This window comes from Vigna radiata, unplaced genomic scaffold, assembly GCF_000741045.1.
Source record: "Vigna radiata var. radiata cultivar VC1973A unplaced genomic scaffold, Vradiata_ver6 scaffold_298, whole genome shotgun sequence".
Lineage (NCBI taxonomy): Eukaryota > Viridiplantae > Streptophyta > Magnoliopsida > Fabales > Fabaceae > Vigna > Vigna radiata.
The window spans coordinates 193,824-214,664 of NW_014542028.1; the positions used below are offsets into that span (position 1 = coordinate 193,824).

The 20,841-nt window shown below is 38.2% G+C and overlaps 1 long non-coding RNA gene across 1 annotated transcript; it reads right to left on the reverse strand.

The window, feature by feature from the left end:
* Positions 1 to 1,676: 1,676 nt before the first annotated feature.
* LOC111240749 lies at positions 1,677 to 18,984 on the reverse strand. Its single transcript, XR_002666294.1, has 3 exons — positions 18,594 to 18,984; positions 18,364 to 18,480; positions 1,677 to 1,848 (listed from the first exon to the last, which is right to left on the reverse strand). It is a non-coding gene; the product is annotated as an uncharacterized LOC111240749 (long non-coding RNA).
* Positions 18,985 to 20,841: the final 1,857 nt, after the last annotated feature.

Genomic DNA, 20,841 nt, shown 5'->3' on the forward strand with positions numbered 1-20,841 from the left:
TGTTGTGAAACAACATTTGCACTTAACAAAATAACTAAAGATAAAAGATAAAGACAATATATCTAACACTCCCCTTCAAACTTGTGCATACAAATTGTATGTACCAAGCTTATTACTAATATAATCCATAAAGACCTAGTGAAAATATCTGTTTTTGCACTCAAGTGACACAAAATTGTTATGATTTGCGAAGACGACATAGAAGACTACCCTTGAGCACCAAATCTGGGAAGTTGCTCTATATAAGTCTCTTCTTACAAATTTTCGTTAAGGAATGCATTGTTGACATCAGTGGATAGAGAGGTCATTATTGAAGAGCCACCGTGGTTATAAATAAACTAAGAAAAGTCATATTTGCCATGATAGAGGAAACATATATGGATAGGTTAAAATAAAAGGGAGGTCAGAAGAGACAAGAATGGAAGAAGTCATTGATGAACAAGAGAGAGAAACCTTAAAAATCTAAGATTCTCCAATCAAGGTACCTGAAAAAGGAAAAAGAACAACTTCCTCAATGCTTTAAATAGTTGCTTGAGAGGAGACAGGACGTTGATAACAGTAATTCTTACCATTATATATGGTGCAATTTTCTTACCAAATAAACTCTCTTGAAGCTTGAAACATGCTTAATCCTCTCTTTAATCTAACTTTGTGAATAACTTCAACTTAGGTTACAGACACACCTGTTTTCATCACTAATTCCTCAAATTTTGTAGGAACTTTGTGTGCTTTGGAAGGAAATCCAAACTATCAAGAGTAGGGAGCCAAGAAAGAGCTATAAAAGAGAGATTTGAAGAAGTTTCACTGCAGATTCCATGTTGGGGCGCCCCCAGAGGGGGCTGGGCGCCCTTCAGTTCGCATTTTTATTAGAAGCTCATGCCTGGGCGCCCAAGAGGGGGGCTGGGCACCCTTCAATTCGACAATTTTTCCAAATTGTGGCGCTCGGGCGCTCCAGAAGGGGGTTAGGTGCCCTTTGATGCACTGTTTCACCTTATTTATGACGCCCTTTAACTCACTATTTGTGCTTAATTTTGGCGCTCGGGCGCCCCAGAAAAGGGGGTTGGGCATGACTTTTTGCTTACATGGCACCCTAGACCTATAAAAGGCTCACATGCAACGAGGGTACCATCTTCTTGGCGGCTGAAGCTTGGAAACACCATTTTGGACCTCTAGGAGCTGGTTTTGGGCTGTGGGAAATCTCCATTCTTCCTCCTTGGGTCTTCATCTACTCGATTTTCTTTCATTGTAAGCTCAAGCTCTCCATGACTATGGAGAGCTAAGTTCATTTTTGTTGGGGAATGATGTAAACTGTAAAACTCACTTGTAAATGCACTTGGTTTCAATGAAAATATGCTTCTTTCATTACTTGCTAATATTTATGTTCTTTGCTTAAAGCTTGTTATGACTTGATCAACCATAGCATGATTTTAGGCTTTGCTTAATATTAGGAAATGTTGTGTGAACCTTGAACTGGACTAAATACCTAAAGGAAATAATGTCTAGTGATAGAGCTAGGACCTTTGGTTGTCTTAAACTTCTTTTGTTAATGCGGATGAACTTGTTAGGTTGCCAAGGGATTGAGATTTAATAAGTGAATCTAGGCTTTCTTGTAACACCCCGATTTTTCAGAATGTCACGGTGAATTTTTTTTCAAAACCTTTCTATAATACATTCAATTCAAAGGCGAAATTAAATCATGACTATAAATATCGTTTGAAAATCTTAGAATCTCACTTTTACATACAAAAATCAAACTGGAAAACTTTTAAAATAAAAAATAAATCCCCGAACTCAAATGTCCCAACTCTCACATCAGCTACTCCTGTCCAGTTTTATCTGCAATGCCATCTACTCCCGTACAAGTACGATCATCGTAGGTGAAAACCACATCAACAACTTTCAGGGTGAGCAACCAGAAATATCATAACACACAATAAAGCATATTTCATTTTAATCAGAGAGTAATATAAACATATAATATATTCCATCACAACATCAATATCATAACCAATCCATTCATGACCCAATGTTGTTTCCTTTTATTGTGTCGTCATGACCTGTTATCACTAACAGGTACCTGTTCCTCAACAGGGCAATTCGAGTCGTCTTCCATCGCAACTTCTGACCTATCTCCCCGACTTCTCAATGACTAACAAGTAAAAACACTGACACCACGCGCACCAGTGCACTATACTAAGCACGAGCCGAAGTCTTTTGGGCGAGACATCCACCTCCCCACGCAGAGGGAAGTGACACTCGAATCACTATCTCTTAAACGAGAGTCCAACACATCACATTCTTAACGTAGCGCAGTACGAAAAGCTCACACATGACCGACGACAGTACGGGGAAATAACATAGTTTCATGTCCACAACACAACTCAGTACACATTCTCAATAACATGCATTCCTCCTCAAATCATAAGATTTATCTCACCATTCTCAAAATATACAGTGTTCCATCATCATAATGTTTAACATGTCTTTCTCATCACATTTCATACGCAGTCTCAACATTATACATTAAGTCACTAATCACAAATCACCAGATTTATAACATCACTCATAATAAGATACATATTGTTCCATAACATGCATTGCACACCAATTACAAGGCTCAAAACACAATCTCAATAATAGTCGTTAACATATCAATAACAAACATCAACTCATCAAACACAGGATTTTACAACACCATATAAAATAAGACTTCATATACAACATCATAACATTGAACAAATCACCATAGAAACCTATAAAATTACTACGATTAAATATCACAACATATAAAAATATTCAACTTTTAATATTTATTCTATATACATAATAATTCCCTAAAAAGAAAACTAGAATGAAATATAACCTGCGAAGAAAACTTATGTAATATAACTTTTTATAGAAAAAATAACTTTTGCCTTGAAAGAAACAAACCCTTATTACTTTCTTTTGTTGACCCGTCCACCAAAATATATTATTATACATACATATATAATATATAAAGCTACGTCACCTTCTATTATACCTAATAGTCTATACTAGATTAATATGATATACTAACTTACGCAAATCCAAAGTATTATATATATAATATATATTAACATAATATATAATATATATTAACATAAGATATTAACTTAAATACAACACCTAAGTCATCAAAATCATCTTAATATTAAAATATTAAATTATTTTGTACACATATTTCACTTAGAATTACATATGGAAAACTATTACCCATGCCTCATTCACGCTGCTTCTACAATTACTACACATCCCACTCAAATTATTTAACACTCAATCTATTTTTTTCTAAAATTCCAAACGGTAAAACCCATCCAGAATTTAAACCCTTCTTTCCTTTCATAAAATATTCACATACACCACGTAAATATCATGCAACATAAATAAAATCCTTGTAGGATTAGTTGAAACAACTCTCATCTTCACTATAACAAGACACTCCCCAAACTTGCATCCTTTACGCATAACACACTCCGAGTACATGATAATACAACACCGTCAAAATGAACCATGACATAAAAACAAAAGAAAACTCATCATCAAAGCAACGTCTAACACAACCCAAAACAATTATCACAACTACAACAACGAAGCTAAAACGTCAACACACCTTACCCTACATATACAAGATAATTCTAATCACTCCCCTTACAATGATGTACAAGCAAAGAACAAATATTATACCACATCACAAAATATTTCCCTATAACATAAAAACACTTATCAAAACCCCAAACAAATCATGTGTTACAATATAACCGGTTCCTCCCCTTACTTGGTGTCGTACTATTTTTTGTTTCCAAAATCAACAAGAAAGCTTCACAACGTTACCAATGATCCTCCTATTTTTTATGCCCGTTCTCTACTCTATCTTCTCTCAGAAAACATATTTTCTCTCCCTTATATTTTAAATTTTCGTTTTTTGCTTTTAGGGTAACAAAATGCTAACTCCTTTTTACTCTTATCCTTTTTATCCTCTTCTATTCTATCTCTATCCTTTTAATATAAATAAAATCTCTCAGTTTATATCTAAAACCACTAAGATTTCCTCTTTATTCTATCTTAACTACTTTTTAAAATATCATCAACCACCAAATCTTTTTAAAATCTAAAATATCTAGTAATGATTTTCTCTAAATATAATATTTCCTTTAATCTTTAAACCCACCAAGATTATGTCTCTTATTCTCTTTTAACTAATTTTTAAAATAACAACAACTAAATCTTCTAAAAGATTTACATAATATTATTTTATTAAATATCCAGATTATTTAATTTGCAGACTTTTCCTTTCTACACCCTCTCTTAATTAATTTCTACACTAGTTAAATAAAAGTAAGAGACCCTTTTGCCCCTAGGCAAAAATATAAAAATAAAGAAATAACATAAAAATTATGTTCTATAACAAATTCAAAGTCTCAAAATTATTTTTATTTTTAAAACTCATATTTTCCCGGATCTTACATTTCTCACCAAGGGATGGTTAAAGTAACTTAGCTAGCAAGTTCATAAGAGCAATTAATTGAAGAAGAAGTGATTGTGCATTTTCATAGGAGTGTAATAGTTGAAATCATTCTCCAACATATCCATTCCATATCATCATCAATCATTTCATTTTCAAGTGTTCTAACCCCAAGAAGTTCACTTTATCATATATGCATTATGTTTAGTTTCATTACACAAATTCACATTAGAGGAAACCATTCTTTAGCTTAAGTTAGTTAGTTATTTATACAATAGTAAAATGTTAACCGAGTATCTTGGGAAACGATATATGGTCTTACCGGTTTTACTACTTGAAAGATTTGGTATGCTTGCCAAAGAGTTAAAAAGTTTTTGGCGCCGTTGTCGGGGACTCGGTGTAACCACTTTACTTTTGTGTGATTTCTAACCCATTTAGGCTTGATTCTTATATTCTTTTTACTATGAATAATTTTTGTTTTCATTATTTGTGGGCTAACTTGGTGCTCTAGTACTATTGTCTCTAGTGTATGCAGGGCATAATCCGTACTAGGAACACACCATCCTCTGAGCCCCTCCTCTTAGATCCTGAAGTTGAGAAGACTGCCCGAAGAAACAATAGTAGAAGAACAAGAGAAAANCAGGCATTTAGAGAAACTTCTCCCATTCCTGTGATTACTGAGCAACCCATCTTGCCTGCAGCTGAGCAGGAAGTGGAACACATGGCTGATAATAGGAATGGTGATGGTGATGGGCAAGCTAGACGCACTTTGGAGGATTACTCTGTTTTTTAAGGGCCACTTCAATTTAATAGTATTGCTCGACAACGAATCAATGCCCCAAACATAGAGGTGAAACCTGCTCTCATTCATCTGGTGCAGAGCAATCAATTTCATGGCCTGACACATGAGAATCCATTCAATCACATCACCGGCTTCCTGGAGATATGTAACACGGTGAAGGTCCAAGATGTACCTGACGAATTCATAAGGCTCAGCCTATTTCCATTCTCTCTTGGAGGCAACGCCAAAGCATGGATCAATTCATTTGCTGAGAATAGCCTCACTTCAAGGGACGATGTGGTATCAAAATTTTGCAACAAATACTTCCCTCAATCCAAAGTAAACAAAGGGAAGTGTGAGATATCATCTTTCTAGCAGGATTTTAGTGAGACGCTGAGTCAAGCTTGGGACAGATTCAAGGGGCTACTAAAGAAGACACCCACTCATGGTTTAATGAGCCTACAGTTCTGAACATGTTCTTGGGAGAATTGAGATCCCAAACTAAGTTGATATTGGATGCCTCAGCTGGAGGAAACATCCGTTGGAAGACCCCAGAAGAAGCCCATGAGCTCATTGAAAACATGGCTGCAAATGATAGTGAATCACAGAATGAGAGGGGCAACAAAAAGGTGTCTTACAACTACAGTCTAAGAATCCTATCTTGGCTCAAAACAAGATAATGACTCAACAACTGGATATTCTCATGAACAAGGTCTCTCAGCTACAAGGGCTCCAAAATGTGTCACACACCCACCATCTAGGGTATGAGTTGTGTGGTGGAGAACATGCAAGAGGTCAGTGTGTTAAACAAGCCAATACCCAAGAGGATGTGAACTATATGGGTAATCAAAATCGGCAAAGCAACTACAACCAAGGTTAGAGACCGAACCCAAGTATGGGCCAAAGACAAGTTGGGCCATCAAATAGACCACCACCACAACAATATCAACCTCACCCCTTTATATCAGATAGAACTTCTAAGTTGGAGGACACTCTTCAACAATTCATGCAAGTCTCCATTTCCAACCACAAGAGCACAGAGGCCTCCATTAGGAACTTGGAGATCCAAATGGGCCAATTGGCCAAAAAGCTTGAAGAGAAATCTGATAAGAGTTTTGGAGCTAACACTGAGGCCAATCCAAAGGAAGAATGCAAAGTCATCACTACTAGAAGTGGTAAGGTGTTAGTGGAGAGGGAGACAGAGGAAAAAGATAAGAGAGCTAAAGAGATGGAAAAAGAAGAGAGTGGAGAGAAAAACAATGAGAAAGAGAAATAGGAGAGAAAAGTAGAGGATGAAAATGAAAAAAAATGAGAGTGTAAGAAAAGATAAAAAGAAAGAAGGAGTTGAGGAAAAGAAGAAAGAATTTGAGAAACCATTTCCCTACCCAAAAATCTACTCTAGAAAGGAGAAACAATATGGGCAGTTTATGGATATCTTCAAGCAATTGGAGATAAAAATACCCATCTTAGAAGCACTTCAACAAATGTCGGCCTATGCAAAGTTCATGAAGGAACTCCTCACAAAAAAGAGAAAATACATTGAGAGGAAACTATTGAAGTGCAAGGCAACTGCAGTGCCATCATCCAGAATCTTCTCCCCCGAAAATTCAAAGATCCGAGTAGTTTCACTATCCCTTGCACCATAGGGAAGCTAGCTTTGATTGACTTGGGTGCTAGCATCAATTTGATGCCCCTTTCCTTATTCAAGAAGATTGGAGAGCTAGAACTCAAGCCAACTCGGATGACTCTACAATTGGCTGATAGATCTATCAAATACCCCCATGGTGTAGTGGAGGATGTTCTTGTTCAGGTTGATAATTTTGTTTTCCCGGTGGATTTTGTCATCTTGGAGATGGAGGCGGATGTGGATGTACCTCTCATGCTTGGAAGGCCGTTTATGAAGACGACAAGAGTGCTTATTGATGTTGATGATGGCAAGCTCAAGGTGAGAGTACAAGATGAAGAGGTGAATTTCAATGTCTTTGAGGCCATGTCCCACTCTAGTGATGAGGGAAAGTGTTTCAAAGTTGATGTTCTTGATGAAGTTTGCACTAGAGTGGAGAGGGAGATAAATATTTCTTTTCCTCTTATGAAAACCCTCATTGATGCTTGGCAGTCTCTTAATGAAGAAGAAGACAAAATTCTTGATGATTGTTTGACAAATCTTGATGTATTGAAGGAGATCCCATCTCATGAGGAGAAAATTGAAGATTTAAAGACTCATGATATTGTTGAAGAGAAGAAGGTGGAGCTAAAAATGTTACCTTCTCATCTAAAGTATGTTTTTCTGGAAGAGGGTAACAACAAACCAGTTATTATTAGTAGCTCCTTGTCAATTGATGTAGAGAAGAAGCTGATGGAGGTCTTGAAAAACAACAAAGGAGTTGTGGGATGGTCTATTTCTTATTTGAAAGGGATAAGTCCCACCTATTGCATGCACAAGATCTTCATGGAAGAAGACTTCAAACCTGTGAGCCAACCTCAGAGAAGGATTAATCCTATTATGAAGGAGGAGGTGAGGAAGGAGGTTCTAAAGCTTCTTGAGGCCGAAATTATTTATCCCATTTTTGATAGCACTTGGGTGAGTCCGGTGCAAGTAGTACCCAAGAAGGGTGGTATGACAGTGGTTTGTAATGAGAAGAATGAGTTGATCCCTACAAGAACTGTCACCGGTTGAAGAATGTGTATTGACTATCGGAAGCTCAACAAAGCCACTAGGAAGGATCATTTTCCTCTTCCCTTCATGGACCAGATGCTAGAGAGATTAGTAGGTCAAGCTTTCTATTGCTTCTTGGATGGATATTCAGGTTACAATCAAATAGCTGTGGACCCCAAAGATCAAGAGAAGACGATTTTCACATGCCCCTTTGGGATATTTGCCTACAGGAAGATGCCATTTGGGCTTTGTAACACCCCCGCCACTTTCCAAAGATGCATGCAAGCCATATTCTCCGATCTTGTGGAGAAATGTATAGAAGTATTTATGGATGATTTCTCTGTGTTCGGGAGCTCCTTTGATAGATGTTTGGCTAATCTAGAAACTGTGTTGAAAAGATGTGTCCAAACCAATCTCATCCTCAATTGGGAGAAATGTCACTTCATGGTGACCGAAGGCATTGTTTTAGGGCACAAGATATCATCCAAGGGGATTGAGGTGGATAAAGCTAAAGTGGAGGTAATTGAAAAACTTCCACCACCAACCAATGTGAAGGGCATTCAAAGCTTTCTTGGCCATGCGGGGTTTTATAGAAGATTCATCAAAGACTTTTCCAAGATTGCAAAGCCCTTGAGCATCTCCCTGTGAAGGACACACCCTTTGACATGAATGACGAATGCCTAAAGGCATTTGAAATTTTGAAGAACAAGTTGATTTCAGCCCCAGTGATCATAGCTCCCAATTGGGACCAAGACTTTGATTTGATGTGTGATGCCAACGATTATGCTATAGGAGTTGTTCTTGGCCAAAGAATAGAGAAGATCTTTCACGCCATCTACTATGCCAGCAAAGTCTTGAATGGTGCCCAACTCAATTATGCCACCATAGGGAAGGAGTTTCTTGCCATAGTCTATGCATTGGAGAAATTTAGACCTTATCTCATTGGGTCTAAGGTGATCATCTACACCGACCATGCTGCCATCAAGTACTTTCTCACCAAACCTAACTCCACACCAAGACTAATCAGATGGGTTTTATTACTCCAAGAGTTTGATGTTGAGATACATGACAAGAAGGGAAGTGAGAATGTGATTAAAGATCATATATCTAGGCTCATTAATGAAGAAGTCACTTGCAAGGAAGAAAAGATTCGTGAATCATTCTCAGATGAGACTCTCCTGCATATTCAACAGAGGCCATGGTTTGCTGACATGGCTAACTTCAAGGCAGCAGGAGTCATACCAGAAGATCTATCATGGCACCAAAAGAAGAAATTCTTACATGATCCAAAGCAATTTATCTAGGATGACCCCTTCTTGTTCAAGATTGGAGCTGACAACCTATTGAGGAGATGTGTCACTAGTGAGGAGGCAACAGGTATTCTATGGCACTGTCATAACTCTCCATATGGAGGCCACTTCAATAGAGAAAGAACAGTTGCTAAAGTTCTCCAAGCTGGATTCTATTGGTCCACCCTATTGAAGGATTCTAACCATTATGTTAGAAGTTGTGATAAATGCCAAGGAACGGGGAGTATCTCAAGAAGGCATGAAATGCCCTTGCAAATGATTCAAGAGGTGGAAGTCTTTGACTGTTCAGGCATAGACTTTGTTGGCCCTCTTCCTCCATCTTTCAACAATGAGTATATTCTTGTAGCTGTTGATTATTTGAGCAAATGGGTAGAGGCAACTGCTTGTCCTAAAAATGATGCTTCCACAGTAATCAAGTTCTTGAAAAAACAAGTCTTTACCCAGTTTGGAGTTCCTAGGGTCCTCATTAGTGATGGAGGATCTCACTTTTGCAATGATCAACTGGCCAAGGTGCTTAAGCACTATGAAGTTAAGCATAAGGTGGCCTCACCTTATCACCCACAAACAAATGGCCAAGCTGAAGTTTCAAATCGGGAGATAAAGAAGATTATGGAGAAAACTGTGGCTTCTTCTAGGAAGGATTGGTCTCAAAAGCTAGATGATTCCCTATGGGCATATAGAATTGCCATGAAGACTCCAGTGGGGCTATCTCCTTTCCAGCTTGTCTATAGGAAGGCTTGTCACTTGCCGGTGGAGTTAGAGCACCGTGCTTATTGGGCCCTCAAGTTCTTGAATTTTGACCCCTCCATGTCTACTGAGAAAAGAAAGAGGCAACTCCTTGAACTTGAAGAGATGCGCCTTCATGCTTATGATTCTTCCAAGAGTTACAAGGAGAAGGTCAAGTTCTATCATGACAAGAAGTTGGTGAAGAAGGTTTTCCATCCTGGTCAGCAAGTCTTGTTGTTCAACTCCCGCTTCAAACACTTTGCGGGTAAATTGAAATCAAAGTGGTCGAGTCCGTTCACTATCAAAGATGTCAAACAACATGGAGCAATTGAGTTGATAGATCCATCCTCTGATGACCCACAAAGAAGTTGGGTAGTCAATGGGCAACGACTCAAGCATTACTGAGGTGGTGAGATTGAACGGCTCAACACAAGTGTTTAGTTGGTTGACCCTGAGCATCATGGTGTCAAGCTAATGACGTTAAACAAGCGCTTGCTGGGAGGCAACCCAATTTTCTATCCCTTTTATTGTGTTATTTTGTTATTTTGGTGTGTTTTGATTGTTTGAAGTTGGTTTGATGTGTTTTATGTGCAAATTCATTGTGTTAGGAAATGTGTTTTTGAATTGAAGTTGTGATTTCCATCTTAGGTTAGTAGTGGTACCTAGCTATCTTGGTGTCATACTGAACGTTGTGTTCAATTGGTATGAATAGGTGTAGCTCAATTAGCTTAGTTGTGTGTTGGTGTGTTTAAACTTGTGTTGCCATGAATTGCAAGTTTAGGTATGCCTTTTGTGTCAAAAGTTGACCTTTGAGTTGGAGAGTTGGAAAGCCTTGGAAGTGGACACTTGATTTGTCACTCTTGCACTCAATTTCACTCCTTAAGGATTTGAGCAAGTTCGTATAATGGAAACACATTTATCTGGGTTGAATTGAGTGTTTAGGAGTGTCTAAAATCAAAAATCACAGTTGATTTGGACTAAAACTGTTTTCTGGAAAATTCTACAGAAAATCTATAGAACTCGCGCCCCAGTGCCCCTAGAGGGCGCCCAACGCCCTTTTGTGCTGTTCTCCCAGGAATTTTTCACGCCCAAGCCCCTCCAAAGGGCGCCCGGGCGTGGGAGTTGCAGATTTTCAAATCTGAGTGGGCTTGGACTGCACAACTTTGACCCATTTCAAAGTTTTTCTAACCCTAGTGCTTCTCTCACTCTCTCACGCCCAAAACCTAGCACCTCCTCCTGCACCTCACTCTACCATTTTCGTTCCCTCTCAGAGTCTCTCCCACTCACTCACACCACTCCAAACACTCTCGTTACCCCTCACGACCACACCCTTCTCTCACACACTCATCCATTCTCCTCTCCACTTACACACTTGCCATTTGCCCCACTCTGCAACCCATTCCACACTCTCACCCACCCGTCAACCACCACGACAGCCACTCACTCACGACTTCCACCATTCTCAACCAACCTTCATTTTCATTCTCTCACGGCAGTCACCAGCCACCTCTGCTCCATTTTCCCTTTCAATTTCACAGGCTCTCACACCCCCAACCACCACGACCCACTTTCTTTATCACGCTCTCACTCTCCCAAAAACCCCACTTTCCCCATTTCATTCACACACAACCGCCCATTTCCACTTTCCCACTCACGGCCAAACACCCACTCTCCTCCTCACCATTCTCTAACTCTGACCACCAGCACACACGTAGCCCACAAAGAAACCGCAACCCTTCCCCCAAACCGTCCACTCTCTCACGGCCAAACACCCATTTTCCAATTCCATTTCCCCCCAATCTCTGCAAACCCGCGCTTCCCCCAAGAAGTCACGTTCCTCACCATGCACGGCCACTCCAGCTTCCTCAAGCCCTCACTTTTGCAAAGCAACTCTCCAACTCAAGTAGGTTGTCTTTTGTTTTTTGTTTTTTTTTTTACTTTTCTTGTCTCATGTGTTGTTGTCTATTGTTTATGGTGCGTCAATATTCATTGTCTATAGTTTTCATTGTCTATAGTTAGCATTGCCTAATCTGCCATGTTTGTTTAATTATCTGTGCTTACGCTTTTGAAAATGCTTTGATTATACAAATTTCGTGGCTAGCAGCTGGCCCAAGTGTTCAAACCACAAATGTAGGAGACTTAGGTTTCCTTGCAGTTTTATATGCGCTGACCAATGCCATCATTCTGAGGACTTTGACTGGGAGTCTAAGTTGCATTTTATTTTCACTACAAGAAAAATGTCCATTACATACAACCCAAATCCGTATATAACCTTAAAAATCCGTATGTAAAATGTGGTTATATACGGATTACATACGGTCAAAAATCCGTATATAAAGTGACTGTAGCTAAAGTTATATACTGAATTTTTCCGTATATAACTTATATACGACATTGAAATAGATAACAACAACAACTTCAGAAAAGCAATTTATAAGGAGCCTTACTCAAGATAGGGTTGAACTTCATTGCAATTGATCAAGACATGAACATGAGCTGATCTCAATTCTTCGTCACTTAGCCAATGAGTTGATTCCCTCCCGGAATGACGACCACCTTGGTCAAACACTGATAAAGTTGTCCTTTCAATTTCAATGCCTACTTCATTTCTATTTGTTTGTGGTGTTAACATAAAGTTCTTGAAGTAGTGGGAACAAAAATGAGTTGTTTCTTTGTGCAAATATGATGCGCAAATAGATCCTTCAACCCTAGCTTTATTCTTAACTGAATGTTTAGCATATCCCATGAACCTACAATTTCAAAAGTGTTATGTTAGGATCATGAAATATGGCGTCTAAAGTCAACAATACAACAAGATGTTGTCACCTTTCGAATGGGTACATCCACCTATATTGGACCGGCCCACCAAGTCTTGCCTCATATGGAAGATGTATAGGGAGATGTTCCATAGAATCAAAGAATGAGGGGGGAAATATTCTCTTCATCTTGCAAAGTATGAAAGGAATTTTTTCTTCCATCTTCTGAAGGTCGTCCTTATTCAATGTTGTAGAACACAAATCTCTGAAGAAATGACTGACTTCTGTAATTGGATTTAGAACATGAGCCGGTAAAGAACTAAACGCTATAGGAAGTAAGCATTCCATAAACACATGGCAGTCATGGCTTTTCATCCCAATGACCTTTCCCCTATTTACATCAACACACCTTGACAAGTTAGAAGAATATCCGTCAGGCATCCTAAGATCTTTCAACCAATGACAGACCTGTTTTGATTGGTCAACTAAAAGTGTATAATTAGCTTTTGGCTTGTACATCTTTCCATTACTATGAGTTTTGAGCTCCAAGTCTTTTCGTCTACAATACAAACCTAAATCCATTCGGGCCTTTTCATTGTCTTTTGACTTCCCACTGACATTCATCACAGTATTAAAAATGTTGTCAAAGAAATTCTTCTCAATATGCATGAAATCAAGATTATGCCTTAACAGATTATCCTTCCAATATGGTAGATCCCAAAAGATGCTCTTTTTCGTCCAATTATGCCATTCACCATATCCATCTATTCTTGATGCACCATTTTCCGTTACTTTAGGATAACAGAAAACTCTATTCCAAACTTCTGTTCCCGTCAAATAAGGTGGCACGTCTTCCATGTCCACTTCCCCCTTTTTGAAAGCATTCCTATTTCTCCTAAAGGCATGGTCATTTGGTAAAAACCTCCAATGGGAATCAAACCACGAATTTTTTCGCCCATGATATAATCTAAAAGCCTTTGAATGCTCCATGCAATGTGGACAAGCCAATTTACCATGGGTGCTCCATCCAGAAAGCATACCATAAGCAGGAAAATCTTTAATTGTCCACATTTGCATTGCCCTCATGATAAAGTTTTGTCGCCTTGAAATATCGTATGTTAGGACACCACTCCACAACTTTTTCAAGTCATCTATCAAGGGCTCTAGGTATACATCAATGCCTACCTTTGGATTGCATGGCCCCAGAATGAGACAAATCAAAAACATGTACGGTTTAGACAGACATGCACATATCGGGAGGAAGATTGTACGGTGTCACAATTACTGGCCAACATGAATATGGTATATTTGACGCCTGCACATATGGATTAAAACCATCGGAGCATAAACCAAGTCGAACATTTCGTGGCTCAATGGCAAAATCAGGATGTACTCTATCAAAGTGCTTCCACGTCTCTCCATCGCATGGATGACGCAAAACCCCATTTGATGACCTGTTGTGGTGGTGCCATGTCATTTTTGCTGCTGTTTCTTTTGAGACATACATTCTTTGGAGTCTTGGAATTATTGGCAAATATAACATGGATTTAACAGGTACTTGTTTTTTAGAACTTGCTCCTGTCTTGTGTTGTTGATACCTTGGCTTCCTACAAAATTTGCATTCAAGCAATGCTCCATCATTCTTTCCATAATCATTATCATAGAATAGCATGCAACCATCCACGCAACAATCAATCCTCTGCAACTGTAATCCCAGCTTTGACACTATCTTTTTTGCATCGTAGAAAGTTTTCGGCAAACCAGATTTGATGGGTGTTGCATCCAAAACCATATTTGCAATGAAATCTAAGCATTGGTTAGGAACATTCCAATTGGACTTGCAAGCTAAAAGCCTCACACACATTGATAATGTGGAATCTGATGCTCCTTCATACAAAGGCATATTTGCCTCCAACAAGAGGTTATAAAACCTTTGAGTTTCTTCATTTGGAGCCTCTTCCATGTTAGAAGAATTTGATGCTTGGAAGGGTTGTCTTTGCATAAGAGCATCATGGACCATGTCTTCCATCGTCATAACTTGTTCATTTGGTTCACCTTCTGTCTCCACACCCCTCGAAGTGACATGATTATCTAAATCAGCTTCTGGCATGGTTTCTCCATGATCATCCCAAATGAAATAATTAGGCTTGAAACCGTTTTTGTAAAGGTGAACCTTCACAACTCTTTCGTTCATAATCTTTGTACAATCGCACTTTAAACATGGACATCGAAGCCCCCCATCTCTTCGATAATGTTCTTGTTCACAAGCTTGAGGTTTATAAGTCAAGTATCAACTAATTTAATCAATTGGTTTAATTTCATCCAACCTACCAGCACTTGAATTACAGTCTTAATCATATAACCATGATCCAACTTATAGTCCTCAGCCTGTATGTCCCCATTCTTAGGACTTACTGCTGAATAAGCCTAAAAAAACTTACAACTTTGAAACACAGCCCATCACAAACCCACATGTTACTAGTTTCTAACACCAATAAAACTTTCAAAATCAAGATAACCAAATAGAAGATTATCTTGGAACAAACTTTGAAGCTTTTTTGGATTACTAAACTACTTCNAATNCTAAAACCTGACNCACCTCTGCCCCCAGGGCTGATCCTTCCCAATTCCAAATTCATGTAGAAATGTGTTACTTGTGATGGTCATTTCATATTTTATAATTTTCATAGGAACATGAAACATGCCAAGAAACAATTAGCAAAAGTAGAGATGTTAAAATGGTGAAATAGGTTAACACTATAACTTTCAACTAGTATCTTTATAATAATGTACGGTGAAATAGGTTAACAATTTGATTGTACTGTTATAAAAAAAAACAATAGTCAACTTAGTCCACTTTATTGTACTTAAATAACATATAAAACAAATTGAAAAAAAAAATTATCCTTTAAGAGAGTCAGCCCATCAACCCGTGATGGGTTGAACTGGGTTGAACTACTGACATCCCTGCCAGCCATATGGCACAACCAAACCAATTAGTTATTTATCATCTAACAGACACATTATATATTGCAGAGACAAATGCGTTTTAGTGTTTTTGCTTCCATTATTTTAAAACTATTTGGATTTTATTTATTAAAAGAGAAAAAGAAATTCATCATTCTAAACTATGCTCACATATACGCAATTCAAGCATCCATTATCTAATTGTTACCTAAAGAACCAGATCAGTTTAATTCTGCAGCATCAACATCAGTTTAACTTCTTGGTGTAAGTCAAAGAAGTTCAACTTTTGCAATCAATTCCAAGAGCCAAAGAACTTGATAATATCTTCCAGCAATCTTTTTCTGATTTGTTATATTATTATTATTAAGCACTCTGAAGTGAAATTGTAACATCCTAGCTGTATAAAGTCTCAAGTACTGCTCACACACTCTGTTGTTTTCTAATTGACCAAATCAATAAAATAGAAATAAGTGAAAAATAAGAAAAAAAGTCTAAGGAACATATGTTATGCCATTTATTACATATTTAATGAAGGTGACTTATAAAGTCCCTCATAAAGCACCAAAGATACCTTGTAGTTGGTGGTGCACTGATATATCAGTATACTGAAACAAAAGCTACCAAACCCTGTAGATAATCAATGATACCATCTCTATATCTCAGCCAGAAGATAATCAATGAAGACAGCTACAAACAAACCCTGTAGCTTTCTTCTTTTTTTTTTTTATAATTTCAGCCGGTTACAAAGTCAATTGGAGAAGAGGAAGAGGAAACTGACATGGATCAAACACCTTGTGTTGCAGACATGGTTGGTTAGAAGGAAAGAAAAGGATGATTTGGTTTAGAGGGGAATCACAGTAATTAGAGTAATAGAAGTAAGCAAAGAGGTGAAGAAGGAAGAGAGAGAAAGAGAGAAGGAAAGGGTGGAGAGTTTAGGCAGTGAAACACTTAACAGGAGGTGCTTATAAAGGTGGTGTGGGAGGACAAAAAGAAGAGGTAAAAAAAAAACAGATTTTAACAGACAAAGAGGAATGCAGAGTTGAGTATTTGGAGAGGGAGATTCAGATTAGAGACTCCAAAAAAAAAAAAAGTGGGGTGCTTGCTTTGGTTTGCTTTGCTTGCACTATCAGATATCGAGTTTACGCCATATAGAGGGGAGCAGTGTGTCAGATAGTGGTGAGGACAAAAGATGGTAGAGAGAGAGACAGACACAGAACCTTTCTCAAATTGAATTAACTGAAAGAAACGTTTTTTCAAAGTAAATAACTTAAACTTTCCTTCTTTATGCATCAGAAATGCTCTCTTCCAACATTAAGCAAACCCACTGAACTAAATACCATTCATAATCCAATGAAACCAGATTTACAATGAAAAGGAATTTAACAGAAACCAGATTTCCCCCTTATTAATATATATTTACAATGAAACCAGATTTACCTAAAGCAATTGTACATTGAACTTGAACAAAGGTCAATTGCATATCCAAAAACAAAATAAAGAATATTCAATAGAAAAATAGAAGAGANTTTGAATGAGAAGAGTTAAGTNTGCTTCCACAAGTTTCAAGAAATCATGTCCAAAGTTTATTTTTCTTGTCAGAATATCATGAACAATCCATAAGGATGCAAAGGGAAATGCTAATTGCAGTAGTTACAATTGATAGCACCTCAATTGTGCTCTTGTAAAATGAAAACACTTAGACTTAATGTCTTCTTTATAGAATAGTGAGGAAATTTTAAAATTACTTTTCCACTGCAATAGCATGATGGTTTTGAATTTTTACATTCCTTCTGAAATGGCTTCCAAATCACACATGCTACATTGCTATAAAATGGGAAATTGTTGTTTTTAAGATCATTTAAAGAAGGTTATCATAGATTTAAAGTATTCATCTTCTCCATATCTGANCAACCATGCCAAAGTAACCCTTCATATTTTATTTCATTGCTTATGTTGAAATAACCCTTCATATGAATAATATGAGTCANAACAGGTTNCAGATTCCAAATAACATTTCAAGATTCTATCAATTTATTTTTTAATCAAATTTGAACTTGAATGCATTGTAATTTCACTTATTTATAACTGTAATAGATGTTTTCTATACACTTGTTTTAGTTTTATACTATCATTACTGCGATGAATTTCTAGCAAAGTTTTGCATTCTTTATCTCTTTACACTACCTCGACTTTTTTGAAATTTCACAATAGTGACTGCAGACTAAAGAAAATAATAGAAACTTGAAAATACATTTTCTCCAGGTGTCACATTATGCATCCCGATTATGAGAAACTTAATGTGTTACCCTGTAACCATGTTGTCTCAACTTAGCAAAGCACTTACCTTATTTATTATCTAAAATTTTAATGAACCTTAATCTTGTACTGCATTGAAAACTGTCAAAGTTACAGGAAAAAAGGGTTCTATAATTGAGTGATAAGACTCTGAATCATCATTATGCTATGATATGAAACAGACATACTAATTGAAAATGAAACCAGATTTACTTGCTCCTTACCAAGGGGGAAAAGAAAAGGTCCTCTGAATCTAAATTAACAAAACAAAGGTGGAAAAGGAATTTAACAGAACAATGCAACAGGATCAATCCTCGTCAAAGGAAATAGCAGACTTCAATCCTCACCAAATTGGGAATTTACAGAAGGAATTAACCAAACTCACTCACCTTTTTTTCCTTCACTAAAGGCCTTCGAAACTCCAAACAGTATATGTCTTCGTCCTTAATCTTCTTAAACCGCCACACAGTAGCCGCAACGGATGCTTCCTAACCCTCCAACCATGGCTTGCGACCCGAACCACAAATGTGTCAAATACAAAAATAAACAACAAGATTAGGGTTCGCCATTCTAAGTATTTAAAGATTTCATCGATTGCTCACCATTAGGGTTTACTTACCAGTTGAAGGTACTCTTTCAGCACCGAACCCAACAATAGTGTTTGATGAACGACACAACTCCAGACAGTGAGAGGACAAAGAACCAAAGCGCGATAGACAGCGAAAGTGGAGAGGACTCGAACAGGGACAGCCAGACGGAAGAGAGCTCCAGAGAAGGACAACCACAGCTAGAGGCTCAGACAGACAAAGTAATCAAGGTTTTCACAAGCTCGAACCGTCCAATGTCGTGATGGTGAAACGATCAAAATGCAACTACCACACTTGAATTCGGTTGCAAGAATAATGTTGTGATTGAGAGAATCGAAGGAGGAGCAAGAGGGAGCATTCTAGGTTTTAGGTTTTCTGGAGAAAGAGTACATTTGAAAAAGAAAGGGGGAAACATTTGGAGAGAAAGGGGGAAATATTGCTTAAGTGTGAATTTTTTTTTAATTATTTTTTAATTGTATTTATGCATTATCAGAATTTTATTCCATTTCACACGGATAATAGATACGGCTTTTCCTTGGGTAGCTTCGCGTGCAAAGCCGCCAACCTTATATAGGGACTTTATATACGGTAATTCCGTATATAATCGTTTTCTCCCATTATATACGGATTTTCCGTATGTAACATATCCGTACATAAAATCCGTATATAATAGATATATTATATACGGATCAGAATCCGTATATAATAATTCGCAGATAACTTGCTTTTTTCTTGTAGTGTTTGATTCTAGGTGCTCCCAATTGTTGCTGCAATTTCCCTTTGTTGCCATAATTCATTTAACCGTTTCCAGCATCCCACTTTCAAATTTGGCTTTCATTCACTTTTGTGATGTGGGAATTTTGTGACTACTTTAATACTTGTTGCAATGTTAACCCATGGTGTTTGGTTCTGGTTGTTTGATCTGCTTCTCAGCCCAAATTTCACAATGCCTCTGTTGGTCGCTTATTAACTATCTGCTGCTACTAAGATGCATCTGTGCAATGTGAAATTGTGAATGTTTGAATCTGAATTGAGGATTGAAATAGAGTTAGGAGATTTTTGAATTTCATTGTTTTGGGTTGAATTGAACCTGATTTGAAATATGGCAGCAAAGCCCAAACATCAAGCATGTTTCTGTATAATTCATGCCCGGGTGCCCTATAAGGCGCCCAGGCGCCACTGCTCTGTACTGGACTTTTCCAGCACCAATTTTTGAGCTCTGCATTTTTTGCAGTTCTTGCATGTTTTCTCTTGTTTCCCTTTGTGTTTCCACACTATTTTGTGCTTTGTTAAGCCCTGCATGTGCACCAAATTGAATGTTTGTTGTAAATGGTTTTTCTCTTGAAAGTTAACATGTAAAACCCTTTGTTTCAAACTTGTATACAGGTATGGCCTCATCTTCTAATCCCAAAAGAATCAAGACACTCGCTCATAAGATTGACAAGGGGAAGAAGAAGCAAAAGATCTATAACCACAACTTCCTCTCCAAGAAGAATGAAGAACACTTTGAGGTGGTCCAAAACCGTCGTTTGCTTATGGAGAGGAGAGTTGAGCGGCTCATTCTTGCGGCTCCTGAGTTTGGTGATGAGCTTGAGAGGAGAAACTTGTTGAGGCTCCTCACCTACCCTGAACTTGCGAGCATTGCGATAGTCAAGGAATTCTACGCAAATGCCCGCAATTTTTTTGATGGGGAAGAGCCCTTCTTTAGCTACGTCAGGGGTCACCGGGTCCCCTTTAATGCTGCCACCATCAACTCATTCTTCAACACTGAGTGGCCCGAGGACATTGCTTCATGTGAGTATGTTGTTGCCCGTGCGGCTGAGTTTTGGGCGGTTGATTTTGAGGATGTGGAGCGCGTTCTTTGCGTCCCAGGGGGCCACTTTTAGGGCAACACCAAAGGCCAGCCCCTCAATGTCCGACGCTCATTCCTCTCCCCATTGTGCAAGTACTGGGTGGCCTTGATTCATGCCAACATCTCCCCGTGTTCTCATGTATCTGACCTTGTCACTAGCCGGGCTGTTCTACTGTATTCCATCCTCCAAGGCCGGCAGATTAGTCTTGGTCAGTTCATTGCCCAGGAGATTTTTGACTTTGCTCACTCCGCTAACCTAAAGGCTCCACTTGGCATCCTTCTCTCATCATGCATTTATGCGCGCTAGTTGGGGTAGACACTTCGGAGGCACCGTTAGAGAGGTCGCACAAGACCATCAATCATGCTTACTACACGCAGTATTGCTTGCTGGATGAGGAGGGTCTACCCATTCCTGCTCCTCAGCCTCC